At 46.2% G+C, this 16,099-nt stretch overlaps 1 long non-coding RNA gene across 1 annotated transcript; it reads right to left on the bottom strand.

Moving 5' to 3' along the window:
- Positions 1–11,278: 11,278 nt before the first annotated feature.
- Positions 11,279–14,946, bottom strand: LOC104670543. The gene is made up of 3 exons (XR_749148.2): positions 13,938–14,946; positions 13,041–13,765; positions 11,279–11,590 (listed from the first exon to the last, which is right to left on the bottom strand). It is a non-coding gene; the product is annotated as an uncharacterized LOC104670543 (long non-coding RNA).
- Between the last annotated feature and the right edge of the window lie 1,153 nt (positions 14,947–16,099).

Below are 16,099 nucleotides of genomic sequence, written 5' to 3'. Positions count from 1 at the left end.
ATAAAATACTAGCAAACTGAGTCCAGCAGCACATCAAAAAATCTTATCCACCAGGATCAAATTGGCTTCCTCCCCAGGATACAAGTTTGGTTCAACATATGCAAATAAATAAATGTAATTCATCACATAAACAGAACTAAAGACGAAACCACATGATTATCTCAATAGGCACACAAAAGGCTTTTGATAAAATTCAACATCCCTTTATGTTAAAAACTCTCAATAAACTAGATATTGAAGGAGCATGTCTCAAAATTATGAGTCATATATGACAAACCCACAGAAATATCTTATGAATGGACAAAAGCTGAAAGCATTCCCCTTGAAAACCAGCACAAGACAAGGATTCCCTCTCTTGCCACACCTATTCAACATAGTATTGGAAGTTCTGGCCAGGGCAATCAGGCAAGAGAAATAAATAAAGCATACTCAAATAGGAAGCGAGGAAGTCAAATTATCTTTGTTTGCAGATGACATGATCTTATATCTAGAAAACCCCATTGTATCAGCCAAAAATCTTCTTCAGCTGATAAGCAACTTCAGCAAAGTGTCAGGATACAAAATCAATGTGTAAAAATGGCTAGCATTTCTATACACCAACAACAGGCAAGCAGAGAGGCAAATTATGAATGAACTGCCATTCACAATTGCTACAAAGAGAATCAAATACCTAGGAATACAGCTAACAAAGGAAATGAAGGACCTCTTCAAGGAGAACTACAAACCACTGCTTGAGGAAGTCAGAGAGGACACAAAAATGGAAAAACATTACATGCTCATGGATAGGAAGAATCAATATCATGAAAATGACCATACTGCTGAAAGTAATTTATAGATTCAATGCTATTCCCATTAAACTACCATTGACATTCTTCGCAAAATTAGAATAAGTTATATTAAAATTCATATGGAACAAAAAAAGAGTGAATAGCCAAGACAATCCTAAGCAAAAGAAGAATGAAGCTGGAGGCATCACATTACCAGACTTCAAACTATACTGCAAGGCTACAGTAAGCAAAACAGCATGGTACTAGTACAAAAACAGACACATAGACCAATGGAACAGAATAGAGAACTCAGAAATAAGACCACACACCTACAACCATCTGATCTTCAACAAATCTGACAAAAACAAGCAATAAGGAAAGGATTTCCTATGTAATAAATAGTGCTGGGAGAACTGGCTGGCCATATGCAGAAAATTGAAACTGGACCCCTTCCTTTCACCTTATACAAAAATTAACTCAAGATGGATTAATTAAAAACTTATATGTAAAACCCAAAGCTATAAAAACCCAGGGAGAAAATCTAGGCAATACCATTCAAGACATAGGTACAAAGATTTCATGACAAAAATGCTAGAAGCAATTGCAACAAAAGCAAACATTGACAAATGTCATATGATTAAACTAAAGAGCTTCTGCACAGCAAAAGAAACTATCATCAGAGTGAACAAGCAGCCTACAGAATGGGAGAAAATTTCTGCAATCTATCCATCTGACAAAGGTCTAATGTCCAGAGTCTGCAAGGAACTTAAACAAATTTACAAGAAAAAAAAAAACCAACCCCATTAATAAGTGGGGAAATGACATGAACAGACATTTTTGCAAAAGAAGACATTCATGTGGCCAATAAATACATGAAAAAAAAGCTCAACATCACTGATTATTAGAGAAATGGAAATCAAAAGCACAATAAGATATCATCTCATACCAGTCAGAATGGTGATTATCAAAAAGTCAAGAGACAACAGATCCTGGTGAGTTGCAGAGAAAAAGGAACGCTTTTATACTGTTAGTGGGAACGTAAATTAGTTCAACCATTGTGGAAGACAGTGCGGCAAATTCTCGAAGATCTAGAAGCAGAAATAGCATTTGACCCAGCAATCCCATCACTGGATATATACCCAAAGGAATAGAAATCATTCTACTACAAAGATAGATGCACACATATGTTCACTGCAGCACTACTCATAATAGCAAAGACATGGAATCCACCCAAATGCCCATCATGATAGACTGGATAAACAAAATGTAATACCATGGAATACTATGCAGCCATAAAAAGGAATGAGATCATGTCCTTTGCAGGGACATGAATGGAGCAGAAGCCATTATCCTCAGCAAACTAACACAGGAAGAGAAAACCAAACACTGCATGTTCTCACTTATAAGTGGGAGCTGAACAATGAGAACACATGGATGCACTGGGGAGGTGGTGGATAACACACACTAGGGCCTATGGTGGGAACAGGGGTAGGAGGAAGAGCATCAGAAGAATAACTAAGGGATACTGGGCTTAATACCTGGGTGATGGGTTGATCTATGCAGCAAACCAACATGACACATGCTTACCTATGTAAAAAACCTGCACATCCTGCACAGGTACCCCAGAACTTAAAAGTTGAAGAAAAAAAAATGTACTTGACCAGCTGGGCTTGCCATTGATCACCGAGGGAGAATACGACTTCAGTCTGAGCCTTAGAATGAGATCAGTGGAGCAGACCACATGCCCCAGGTAGTTGCTGGACCACAGAGGGTGAGTGATATGGAAAGCAGACTGTAACCCAACCAGCAATCTGGGGCCTGGAGCCCAGGGCCTGGCATCTGGAAACCAGGTCAGCCGAGCTCAAGTGCAATTGGCCTGCACACCTGTGAATGTAATCAAAAAGGATTGCTGTTTTAAGCCACCGGGTCTGGGGGTGGCTTGTTACTCAGCACTGTCATGGCAATAGCTGCCTAATACACCAAAAAAATAAAGAGTTTGCTTGGTATGCTGTGCCAGCTAGCAAAGACCTGATTTTTAAATCCAGCTCCACCATTAACTATCAGTATGGGCTTTAGTCTCTCTGAGACTCAGGCACTTCCCCTATTAAATCTCTCTGCTTAAAAGGGTTATTTGGGAGATACAAGTGCAGCTGGTCCCACTAATCACATAATTGCTCCAGTGGATGATCACTCAAGCATCCAAGCTCACCTAAGACCCAGGCCTCTTACCTTGTAAATGATCCACCGAGCCACAGGGAAGTGGGAACTGCTTGAAGGAATTGTTAAGCCCTTTGGAGCATTTGTTTATTCAATCTGTTAAAATCAAGCTTAGAATTTGTACCATGTGTCATACTAAACATGGATCACTTGTTTGGAACTTAACAACGCACATAAAAGTGTTTCTGAGAATTGTTTGTGTTCCTGAGCATGTATTTACTTAATCAAATAATTTTCTGTGGCTATTTAAAAATGTTTATTTGATTACCCAAGGGTTTCATCTGTGTGAAAATGGTTGCATCACGTGTAACAACCCCTGAAACCCATAGAAATTATGCTAATAAACATGAGAAGGGCAAAGAAATAGTCTGTCATTGGGGGCCTGTGCACCCCAGGGGCAGGAAGATAATATTAGAATTTTTATTCATATATTTGTGTAAAAATTAGGAAAGAAATGAGGATTTACTCATATTTAATTTACAAATTAATATTAAGGTAATCCTGGGTCAGGTGGCCATAGTGTGAAAGGGTTAATGAGCTTCTACCATTAGTGCAGTTCAAGTTTGTCCAGGAAACTGGGTTTGCAAACTATCTACTCTTCATTAAATCAGCCCTCACCTACTGGATAGATGACTTAAAAGGACTCCTGCAAAGGGCCTACGAAGTGAAGACAGTACTAGTTGTTTAAGCACAGAAGAAAAAAAATAAAGCAAATGACAGAATATGAAATAAAAGCAGTGACAAATCTGCAGCAATTTCCTGCCCTTGAATTTGAGATTCTCAAGGAGACTATTTGAAATGTGGATTTATTTCCATCATTGCACTAAATGCATACCAAGCCTTGAGATATTAATTTCTGGCCGGGCGCGGTGGCTCAAGCCTGTAATCCCAGCACTTTGGGAGGCTGAGACGGGCGGATCACGAGGTCAGGAGATCGAGACCATCCTGGCTAACACGGTGAAACCCCGTCTCTACTAAAAATACAAAAAACTAGCCGGGCGAGGTGGCGGCCGCCTGTAGTCCCAGCTACTCCGGAGGCTGAGGCAGGAGAATGGCGTAAACCCGGGAGGCGGAGCTTGCAGTGAGCTGAGATCCAGCCACTGCACTCCAGCCTGGGCGACAGAGCGAGACTCTGTCTCAACCAAAAAAAAAAAAAAAAGAGATATTAATTTCTGACAGTGGTGCTTGTATATAATTTGCCAGCATTCCATACATATGTTGGAGGAAAACATGCTCCAAAATGTTTACTGATGGAGTGTATGATCAAAAAGTTTGGAGAGGGGGCTGGGCGCAGTGGCTCACGCCTGTAATCCCAGCACTTTGGGAGGCCGAGGCGGATGGATCACAGGGTCAGGAGATCAAGACCATTCTGGCTAACACGGTGAAACCCCCGTCTCTACTAAAAAAAAAAAAAAATACAAAACATTAGCCGGGCGCAGTGGCGGGCGCCTGTAGTCCCAGCTACTCGGGAGGCTGAGGCAGGAGAATGGTGTGAACCCGGGAGGCAGAGCTTCCAGTGAGCTGAGATCCGGCCACTGCACCCCAGCCTGGGCGACAGAGCAAGACTCCATCTCAAAAACAAAACAAAACCAAAAACACAAACAAAAAGTTTGGAGACTACTTTACAATGATCAAGGCAGGCACACAACATCCAAAAAAGAGAGAATGGTTGGAAATGAGAAAACCCAGGAGAGGCAGCTTAGCTGAGGGCGATGGCACAGGCCCAGGAACTAGGGAGCCTGGGTTTGAATCCCACCTCCTCACTTCCTGGCAGGTTTACTTCATCTCTCTGTGCTTCAGCTTTCCATAAAATGCGGATAATGATTATACTTACTTCACAGGACCATTACAAGGACTCGATAAGTAAACACCTAAAATGCTATTCAACTCATAGCAAATGCTGCCTAAAAGTTTGTTACATAAGTTGCAAAATCCCATAGGATCTCATCAAGTGGAAATACTGGCTATGAATAAACAACACACCAGAGTATAACCTAGCATAAGAAGTATCCGTTGTAAATGTGAGTTACTGGGAGCAAGAGTCAAACACATCACATGCGTGGTGGATGAGTGGCAAATGCCAGGCTGGGTACAGCTACTAGAATTCTAGCCCTTGGTCATTTTCCTGTGGGATGTACAGGACCTCACTGACTCTGTCAAGCTGTACGCTGGCTCCTGGGATGAGAGAGATGAATCAAATTCAGATGCTGCTGGAGCCCCGAGCCTGATGGTGGAGGCAATAATAATGCCAGTAGACATGAAGATCCCATAAGACAGTGGCGGGGACAGGGGAAGTCTGGCCTTGGATGAGCCTTTTCTCTGTTTGTCTGCTTCCCTCTGGCTTGGATAGCTCTTTTCCCGAGCCAGTCTCCCTCCCTCTCCCCTGCTGGAGCTCAGGGCATCTGCCCCCTTAGCAATCAGGATCCCCAAGGAAGAGCTCTGACCTCAGCTACAGAGGTTACCAGATGGGGTAGCTACTCCACGAAAGCCCACCTTACGTAAGGCGAAGGGGGTCTGATGTGGTTCGGCTGTGTTTCCACCCAAATCTCATTTCGAGTTGTAGTTCCCATAATCCCCACGTATCGTGGGAGGGACCCGGTGGGAGGTAATTGAATCATGGGGGTGGTTACCCCCATGCTGTTGTTCTCGTGATAGTGAGTTCTCATGAGATCTGATGGTTTTATAAGGGGCTTGTCCCCCTTTTTCTGGGTACTTCTGCTTGATGCCACCATGTGAAGAAGGACGTGTTTGCTTCCCCTTCTGCCATAACCATAAGTTTCCTGAGGCCTCCCCAGCCATGCAGAAATGTGACTCAATTAAACCTCTTTCCTTTATAAATTACCTAGTCTCAGGTATGTCTTTATTAGCAGCGTGAGAACGGACTAATACAGGATCTGTCCTCAGGAGCAAGGGGCACAGGGAACAAGGAGTCCTCATACACCTGCCTGGGCTTTCCAATGGGAGGATCTATTATCTATCCAAGTGGTGTGAGCTAGAAGTCAGTTTGTTTCACAGGAGCCCAGAGGGCTGGGTGCCTTGTTCTGTCCATCAAAATAATAACTAAGCAATTAGTAAATAACAGAATGAAATTGATCTTGCAAAAGACAAGTCATTATGTGGCCCATTGTCCAGGACCATGAGAGTCAGATGCTGGAATGGGAATGATGGCCTGATGAGGACTGAAATCCTAAGCAGCTGGGAGGGAGTGGGGAGGTTGTGAATGAACAGGGCAGGGGCCACACTGCTCTTCCTGCCTCTCGCCCTGGGGGTAGCTGCTTGCCCGCACCCTACTCAGGTATGACCACGTCCTCATCCTCACTACTTCCCTCCACCCCTCTTTCCCTCCTTCTTGAACTGCAGGCCTCCAGGTCTCCTCTTCATCTCAGTGGCATTGGGATGGGAGAGATTGGCTAAGTCCTTTCTACTCCACTGGTGGTCAGTGGGCCAGCAGCACCGTCATCACCTGGGAGCTTGTGAGAAATGCAGACACGCCAGCCCCACCCCAGACCTACTGCACCAGAAACGACTCTTAGACAAGGCCCGGGGGACTTGTGTGCACATCAAGGCTGGGGAAGCACTCAGAGTGGTTTTCAACCCTGGGGGCATATTAGAATCGCCTGGGAGCAATTGAGTCAGGATCACTGTGGATGGTTCTTGGACATCAGTATTAATTGCAAGGTTCCCAGGGTCCAAAACCACTGACTGAACAAATGCTCTCCTCTCACAGAGAGGCAAGGCACTGATCAGGCTCTAAAGTTAGCCAGGGGCAGAGCTGGCCATAGAATCTAGGCCCCCCTCCTCCTGATATGCCAGTGTGAGGGCTCAGCCCCACTTCTGGGTCCCATGGTAATGGGTAAGATCTGTCCTGACCTAAAATTGCTCCTGGTCTAGGGAGGGAGATATGCAAGTAGAGAGCCAACAACAAGGCCGTGTGGGAAGGGATTCCGTCTGCAGGAAAACTCCAACCCCAGGAGCAGAGAGCAGGGAGGCTGGGGAAGCCGAGAGGGGAGGCACAGGGTGGCGGCTTCTGAGCCTCGTCTTGAGGAACTAAGAATTTGGCAAATTCAAGAAGAAAAGAACATTCTAGAAAGAAGGAACAGCATTGCAAAGGCCTAGATTCACAATTGGGCTCTTTGTGGGGACAGTAGAAGCTCAGAGACACGGCAGCCTAGCACATTTGGTGCACACAGGGTGGTGAGAGATTAGGAGGGATACGTGGTTGGGGCCAAATGGCATCGGCCTAGGATACCAAGGAGGAGAGTCTGCACTTGATCCTGAGGCTACATATGGGCGCTGGTAAGAAGGTTCAGGGACAGGACCACACTTGACTTTCATTAAGATCCCTGGTGGCATAGCGGGAAGTGGATGGGAGGGGAGCAGCTGAGGGAAAGGAGGATGCAGGAGACATGAAATGGTGTGACCTGGAACAGGGTTAAAGGAATGGAGAGGAGGAGACTGAGACAGGAGGCATCGCAGAGGAAAAATCATGCAGGAATGCAGGGGGTGGGGCCCATCGGGCTCCTGGTTCCAGCAGGGATCTCAGTGTGAGTTCAGTTTCTCAACCACTCTCAGTGCCTTTGGCTCCTCATCCTAAAATGGGACTCACAGGAATACCTCCACCTAGAGTGGTGTTGTGAGGATTAAATGCATTAACACAGTGGCTCACATCTGTAACCCTAGTGCTTTGGGAGGCTGAGGAGGGAGGATCGCTTGAGGCCAGGAGTTTGAGATCAGCATGGGCAACATAGGGAGAGCCCATCTCTACACTCCAGCCTGGGAAACAGAGAGAGATTCTGTCTCTAAATAAATAAATAAATATAAAACAAAATAAAATAAAAAGTATATGTGTATTCCTTTCTTGCTCTAAGAAGATGCAGGGGAAAAAAAAAAAGAAAAGAAAAGAAAACAAAGTGTATGTGTAAAAGGTCCTTTGTAAACTTAGGTAAGGATAATCGACTTTTCTTTAAGATATAGTGTTCTTTAAAGTGTGCCTCCTTCAAACAATAGATCCAAAAGATTATTTTAAATGCAGATGGCCCAGAACTGCCCTAAATATGATTGGATGATTCTCTCTGGGCTTATGGAGATCTGGGGGTGCTGCTGGCCCTTCATGGAATGGCCTTATATTGCCATATGATTGGTCGCTGGTGTGTTTCTGACTTGTTTATCTTGAGGTTATAATAAGAGACAATCTCTCTCTCTCTCTCTCTCTCTCTCTTTCTCTCTCTCTCTCTCTCTCTCTGTGTGTGTGTGTGTATGCATGTGTGTGTGTGTATCTGTCTGTCTCTCTCCAGCTCTCCTTTGGGCCTGTGTGACAGATCAACATTCAGCCGTGGTTGAGAAGATCCAGCCTCAGGAAGCTGCCAGGGTTGCCTGGAAGGTCCTTGCCCTGCTGTGCCCCTGAGTTCCTGGTACACTAGTCTCCTTCTCCAAAACTCAGCTCAAGGTGGCTTCCTTGAGCCCAATCCTTCCCACCTTCCCAGACACCTTACCTTTTGCCTTCCATCAGAGCACTTAGCACATCATTGTCCACGTTTTTTGGTCATTTCCGTTGCTAAGTTTCAGCAGCTTGCAGGTAGGAGGCAGGTCACCTTCATCTTCAACCTGGACCTAGCACGATGCTTGGCATCTAGTGGGCACTCGGAAGATTTTGCTAACTGAATGACTCCATTTCCCATTTGGGATAGTGATGGGGATTATATCACCTCTCACTGAAAAAAAAAAATCCATATCTCGGCTGGTCACGGTGGCTCACGCCTGTAATCCCAGCACTTAGGAGGCCGAGGCGGGTGGATCGCAAGCTCTGGAGTTCGAGACTATCCTGGCCAACATGGTGAAACCCTGTCTCTACTAAAAATACAAAAAATGATCCGGGCGTGGTGGCAGGCGCCTGTAGTCCAGCTACTTGGGAGGATGAGGCAGGTGAAACACTTGAATCCAGGAGGCAGAGGTTGCAGTGAACCCAGATTGTGCCACTGCACTCCAGCCTGGGTGACAGAGAAAGACTCCTTCTCAAAAAAAAAGGAATCCATGTCTCTTCATTTTCAAGTCATACTTAAAGAGTCTGAACTATTCCCTTCATTTCAATTATTTTAGCTAATTACCTCAGTGCTTATGCTTTTTCTGGACGTTTTCCACCAAAGACAGAGTTGGTTTCCATAAATAATTTCGGTGCACACTGCATATCCCATTTAGAAGACAGTGAGAGCCTCCTCATACTTCTGAGCAGACTGGAACTGCTAAGAAAGAGAAAGCACCCACTCCGAGGGGCTTCTTAACAAGACAGGTGGCAGGGCGCAGTGGCTCACGCCTGTAATCTCAGCACTTTGGGAGACTGAGGTGGGTGGATCACTTGAGGCCAGGAGTTCAAGACCAGCCTGGCCAACATGGCAAAACCCCATCTCTACTAAAAATAGAAAAATTCGCCAGGCATGGTTGCACACACCTGTAATCCCAGCTACTCGGGAGGCTGAGGCACGAGAATCGCTTGAACCAAGGAGGCGGAGGTTACAGTGAGCCAAGATTACACCACTGCACTCCAATCTGGGTGACAGAGTAAGACTCTGTCTCAAAAAAAAAAAAAAAAGAAAGAAAAGAAAAGAAAAGAAAAGAAAAAGACAGGTGCCAGCGAGGAGGGACAACGCCTGTGCCAGGTTGTCATTTCCAAGGATGGCTGCAGCAATCCCATCCACGAGATTTGCTGCGATGTGGCCTTGACACTCCTCCCATTGGGAGATGGCACCTATGCCTGCTCCCTCTTGAATCTGGGTGGCCTTGTGATTTCTTTGGCTAATAGGAATTGCTTGTTACACTGCAGGGTAACTGAAATACCACCTGGCACTGCAAAGCCAAAATTCCTCACTCCCAGGGCTCATCCGCTCGCTCACTCACCCAAAAGCCCACAAATGCTCCTTATTGCCTCAGATCCTCACAGGCTTCCGCAATCTGGTTTATTTAAATAACCTCTTTGGTGTTATTTCCAATGATATCTTCCAGCCCCTCTTATAATCTACACATACTCACATACACATACTCAAAAGAACCTTCCCATCAAGTCAGGCTGATCTCCAGTTCTCATTGTACATCAACTCATGGAGCTTCATTCACCCTCTAAACCTTCACTCAGGTTGTACTCATGGCCTGAATGGCCATCTTCTTGGTTTTTTTTAGCTATTCCCAAATATTATTGATTGTATTCGTTAAGGTTAGGCAGGGCTAGTATTCAGCTGGTTCTCAGCTGTTTTGCATTGATATGACTAAGCTGGTTGCTAAAATATTAAAATACTTCCACACTGGTTGGTAAATATCTGTGGTTCTAAGCCTTCTGCTACCCTAAACCCTTCCTCATCAGTGTCTATGCCATTCTGGTTGTTAAATATTTTCAATACCGTCCCTGAGAGTAAGCTTGGCTGCATTTAACAGCGAAAAGGGGGACTTCAACAAGATAGCTTACTACTCTCATACCCAAATATAAGGAGATAAGGACATTATAGTGACTCCACACTGTCACCAGAAACCCAGGCTCCCATCATGCTCCATCATCCCTGGTGCATATTTTTATATGCAAGGTCTTATTAAAAAACCCTTAACTCATGCCCCAACATGGATGCTGGGGCTCAAGCCATCAAGTCAGGATTCCAGACCAGCAGTAGAAAGAAATGGGACAAAGGGATTCTCTTTCCCACTCAACCAGTTCCTTTTAAGCAGCCTTTCCAGTAGTTCCACATAACACCTATGCATCCATTTCGTCGGCCAGAAGTTAATCATGTGGCCATATCTAGCAGCAAGGGAGGCTAAGAAATGTAGTCTCAGCTTCGTTATTAAAGGAAATGGGGAGAGTCAGTAATGGGGAGCATCTAGCAGTTTCTGGTCTTATCCTTCAAGGCCTAGTGTAAGACTTCCCTGTGACACCAGTCCTTGAGGATATCTCACATCATACATCATTCAGAATCACTGTTTACTATATATTCATTGTTAAACACTCATGGTTTTATATAATAATAATAATAATACAAAATAGCTGCCATTTATTGAGGCTTACAATGTGCCAGACCCTATTAAGTAGTTTATCTGCCTTATCTTATTTAATCTTCACAAAGTCACAATGAAGTAGCTATTAACTGTCATTATCCCCACTTTGCAGGTAAGGAAACAGGCCCAAGTGGTGGTTAAATGCTTGTCTAAAGCTATAAAATGTGGAGCTGGGATTTGATTCATGAGCTGTTAAGACAAAAACTATGTCAACTACAGCGCCCAGCACAGCGTTCAGCAAAGAGAAGACATTAAAAATAAATAAAACCTTGTTAGTTTTATTGTTGGATCAAATAGTTAACTCAGCATCCAGATAAAAACAGGAAATAGACAAGGGACTTAAGAGAATGACCTGGGCCTCCTCCAGGTACAGGAAACCACAAGTCTGAGCTTGCAACTACAGCTCCACAAGTTTGGAGATTTGCAGAGGCCACAGAATGAAATAGGGTTGATGTCCGGGTCTTCTCACTGCTGGGATCCCAGTCCAGGATCTGCTTCTGCCCCACTGTGGGGTCTTCTAGCCCATGTTCTGCACGGATCGTTTATGCTCCAGGAATGACCCTGGGTGCTGCCTTCTGCAAGCAAGAAGAATTTCCATTCGATGCCTGGTCTACTGCTTGTTTGGATTCCTTTAACTTTTTATTGTTCCTTATTGAGCAACCAAGACATTAATGAAGCCATCTTCTGCAGTTCCAACATATCCAGGCATGTTGCTCAGCATTTGCTGACAGCGACCAGTAAATTATTATTATTATCATCATTATTGCTATTACTGTTATTATTAGCTGAACAGAAATAATGCATGCAAGTTACAGCTGCCTCTGAGAGTCATTTTTGGCTTTTTTAATGACAGCCCTACAGATTTTAGTGAGAGTCTCGGGTACCTCTTTCCTGGGCAGAGCCTCCTGAAAAAGCAGGTTTGCCCTTCACCTTTTTCTTGAAAAGAATGCTTTGTTGTGAAAAAATTTCCAGCATACACCAAAGGATTGGTTTGCACCACATTAAATCATTTTGAAAGTCAAAAATGGTCAAATAATCGCAAGTTTGTAAGACTCAAATTAATAGTATAGTATCATGACCCCCACGTACCCGTCATCACCCAGCTACCACAGTGATCAGTCAGCTCACAGCAAATCTTGTTTCATCTAAACCTTTACTTCCCTCTTCTCTCTGCAATAGATTATTTTAAAACACATCCCAGACATATTATTATTATTGTTATTGTTATTATTATTATTTGAGACAGAGTCTTGCCCTGCCGCCCAGGCTGGAGTGCAGTGGCGCGATCTCCACTCACTGCAACTTCCTCCATCTGGATTCAAGCAGTTCTCACGCCTCAGCCTCCCGAGTAGCTGGGAACAGGTTCCATCTGGGTTCAAGCAATTCTCATACCTCAGCCTCCTGAGTAGCTGGGACTACAGGAATGTGCTACCATGCTCGGCTAATTTTTGTATTTTTGGTAGAGACGAGGTTTTGTCATGTTGGCCAAGCCAGTCTTTAACTCCTGGCCTCAGGTGATCTGCCTGCCTTGGCCTCCCAAAGTGCTGGGATTACAAGTGTGAGCCACTGTGCCTGGCCTCATTAATTCATCAACAAATATTTCTGTATGAATCCCTCAACAGTTAGGACTCTTTTTAAGCATAATCTCAAATACCATTTTCACATTGCTCAAAAATTAAAAATGATTCCTTGAGGTTAAGTATCCAGTCAGCGTTCAAATTTCCCCAATTGCCTCGTGAATACTTCTCATTTTTATTGTCACTGTTGTGTAGTTTGTTCGCAAGAATCAGAATCCAAAGTCCATATGTTGTAATTGGCTGATATTTCTCTTAAGCTTCTGTTAATCTATAAATTCTCCTTATGTTTTGTTTTTTTTTCTTTTATTCTTTTTCCTTCCACGTTGTTGATGAAACCTGTAATTCTTTGCCTGAGATGAAATCTGGCCGCCTCCCTGTGGTGAGGTTTAAACACCTTGACGTATTAACATGCCCCCCCGGTTCTCCAATTCCTGTAGCTGAGGGTTACCTCCAGAGGCTTGATCTGATTCAGGTTTGATTTTTCAGTAGGTGCTGTGATCTTTCATCAGAAGGAACATCATGTCCCGCCATCTATCTTTTTATGATGTTAGTTATCATTGATGATCACTGCCTGGATTCATTGTCCTCTAAACGGTGATAAACTGGCCATGGTGATGGACAAGTGGCATATTCAGTTAAGGGACTCACTTTGCCCTCCCTCCTTCCCCCATCCCTGGCAGTATTGTGGGCGAGGATTGACCTGCTCTGTGATGGGGTTGGAGGCAACACTTCCTGCCCACTTCTCCCCTCTTCCTCCCCACCCCCACATCTGTGTGGGAAAGCTTATCATTAAGGGAAGGCTGGTGAATTAGAAAGAGCCTCGAGTCTGGGCCTAGCCCTGCAGATGCCAGCCTCAGAGGTTGCTAGGATACGCCGCTCCCCGCTCCCAGAGCCTCCTCAGAGCTGCATCCTTCTGGAGCAGCTCACGGACACTGATGGGCTGCCTGTGCAGTGGGGAGGTGGGAGGAGGAGTGGCACCCCACAGACAGGCCTGCAAAGAAGGGGGTGGTCTGCGCTCCTCCCGGAGCTCCATGGAGCAGGGAAAGTGTCACCCCAGAAGCACCTGTATACAGGGATCAATTCAGATCACCCACAGTGAAGGCCACGCTGAATGTAAAAGTCCCCCAGTCTTATTCTTCACTGTACTTGAAATTTCTTCTGCAACATGTCCTTCTGTATATAATTCGGAAAACATAACCTGAATGGACAAATGCCAGTCGTCTCCCCAGCCCCTGTCTGCCTGGTAAACTTCTGGTTCACCATAAGGCTCAGCAAAGAGCTGTATCCTCATCCTCAACACAGCCTTCAGGACTCCCTCCCTGTGCTCCAGATGCCACATGCTGACCTCTGCTCACACTCACAGCAGCATTGCAAGTGCCTGTTTCCCCACTGGGTCTTGTTCTCCTCTGCACCCAGCACTCAGCACAGTGCCTTGCGTAGGTCAGCTTGAATGCATAACTGAAAGTGCCCTGCTTGCATGCCTCTGCAGACAGAGAGCTCACTATCACAAGACAGCTCATTCTGACAACTTCAAAGATCTTCCTTAAACACAGCTGAAATCCACCTGCCAGAAACTTCTACCTGGGAACCTTACGGAGGCTGCCAGTGCCACACTGAACGAGCCAGCTGCCTCTTCCACAAGACCACTCTTCAGAGTTGAATCTCTCTCAATTGTCCTCTGCAGCACCCACCAAAAGTAGTGGGATATGAGTCAGACATTCACATTCTAAGTCACCAAGCTTGGCTCCCAGGAAGCCTCCCTAAGGTTAGAGGTTCTGGTCCTACTACGCTCTCAGATACCTGCACCCTCACCCTGGTCCCACTGGGACATCACCTCAAGGGCCCAAAACTGTAGGGCATGAGTCTCGATGCCAGAGAACTCAGGTGGAGAGTGGAGGGTAGGCCTTGCAGTCTCCCTGGGTGTGAGAGTATCTGTCGCCACCCTTTCCTGATGCAGGTTCAGGATGCCAAGTCCTAAAGAGGAGGCAATTTTCTCAAAAATCACCCAGGGAATCTGTGCCGATCTCAAACTAGAGCTGAGAGAGCGAGAGAGGCAGGCAAGGAAGAGGAGGTAGCAATGAGCTAGCATCAAATTCCACAGTCGACCTGACATAAGCCAGCTCACTGTGATTTACTTGCCACCATCCCTGGGGTGGCAGAAGAGCTGAAATCCTTTCTGACATCACAGGACCAAACTTGTCAAATGTCAGCAACAACTTTTCCCCTCAGCACCCAGGCTCTCTGAAGACTGTTCCTCCGAATAGCCTGGAGCTGCCGAGCCAGTCGGGGATGGCTCCCACCAGGATACACGCTGGGCTGAGAGCTCAAACGAGTCACAGTGGCGAGGCTGGTGTCCCCCACCCATTCCCGTGGCATCAGTTGAAGGGGTCTAGAGCCAGTCGCCTGGGTTTGAATCCTGACTATCCCCCTCAGCCTGGCCAAGCTCTCTGAGAGTCAGTGCTTGTCTCTGAACAATTAGGGCTGCGTGGCGGGCTAATATTTAGGACATGAAGAAAACAATGTATAAGGCTTAGCCCAGTGTCTGCTCTTTAGAAAACATCAGTTAACATTAACCATTCCATATGCTCACTTCCTGCCAGGCTCTGGGGAGGAAAAGGAGCCCATGGCAGACCAGACACCTGACCGGCCAGGGTCCCCTGGCCTGCAAGGAAGACGTTCATGGGCGAGTGTGTGGTGGTGGATGAACTGTAGCAGAACCCAAGATTGACAGCTGGAACCCTCTCCTCTTGCAGGTGAGGAAGATGACGCCTGGCAACACCATGCTTCACCTCTAGTAAGTGGCTCAGCCCAGACTTCGGGCTGCCGCCTAGCCCAGCACTCTGCCCGACAGTGGCCTTCTCGGCAACGCTTGCACTAGGGTGCAGAAGCCTGGGGAGCAGAGAGGCCCAGAGAGGCCCATTGTCAAGGCTGGGAGGCGGAGTCAGGAAGCCTAGAATGTCAACCAATGGGAGACCACGGTGATGATGTAACGCTCGGCCTTCACCTTCATTGGCTGCCGGTCCTGCCACTCCAGACCCTGCTCTGGGGCGGTGCCTTTCGCCGCAGGTTTTCCCGCAGAGCGGGTCATCAGGCTGGGAAGGAAATTGGAGAGTGGGGGTTGGGGGCTGAGGACTGAACCGGGAGTCCCTCCCTGAGCCTACCAGGGAACTGACTGCTGCCTTTACTAAACTCAAAGCTCCTGGGGGAGCCCGGGGGGCGGGTTCTAAACACCCCACCTCCTGGGTCAGCGCCGCGCCTGGCGTCGCTGCAAATCTCAGGAGTGTTAGGAGGAGACAGAGACACCAGCCCCGCCAGCCTGGGAGGCAGCCCGGTACCCAGGAGGGAGGAGGGCGGGGGCCTGGGTCAGCAGAATTAAAGCATGCAGCTCTATACTTACGATCTCCTCTAAACATCTGTGATGATTATAGGTCTGGGTGAAAAGCGTGGGACCCTCAGCCCAGAGCCGCACAAGACTTGGATTTGCTTTGGAAACCACTGTTATTTTCA

This window comes from Rhinopithecus roxellana, chromosome 5, assembly GCF_007565055.1.
Source record: "Rhinopithecus roxellana isolate Shanxi Qingling chromosome 5, ASM756505v1, whole genome shotgun sequence".
In the NCBI taxonomy this organism is placed as follows: domain Eukaryota; kingdom Metazoa; phylum Chordata; class Mammalia; order Primates; family Cercopithecidae; genus Rhinopithecus; species Rhinopithecus roxellana.
Note: the sequence above shows the minus strand (reverse complement) of the source record. Positions and strands in the feature narration are given on the sequence as shown.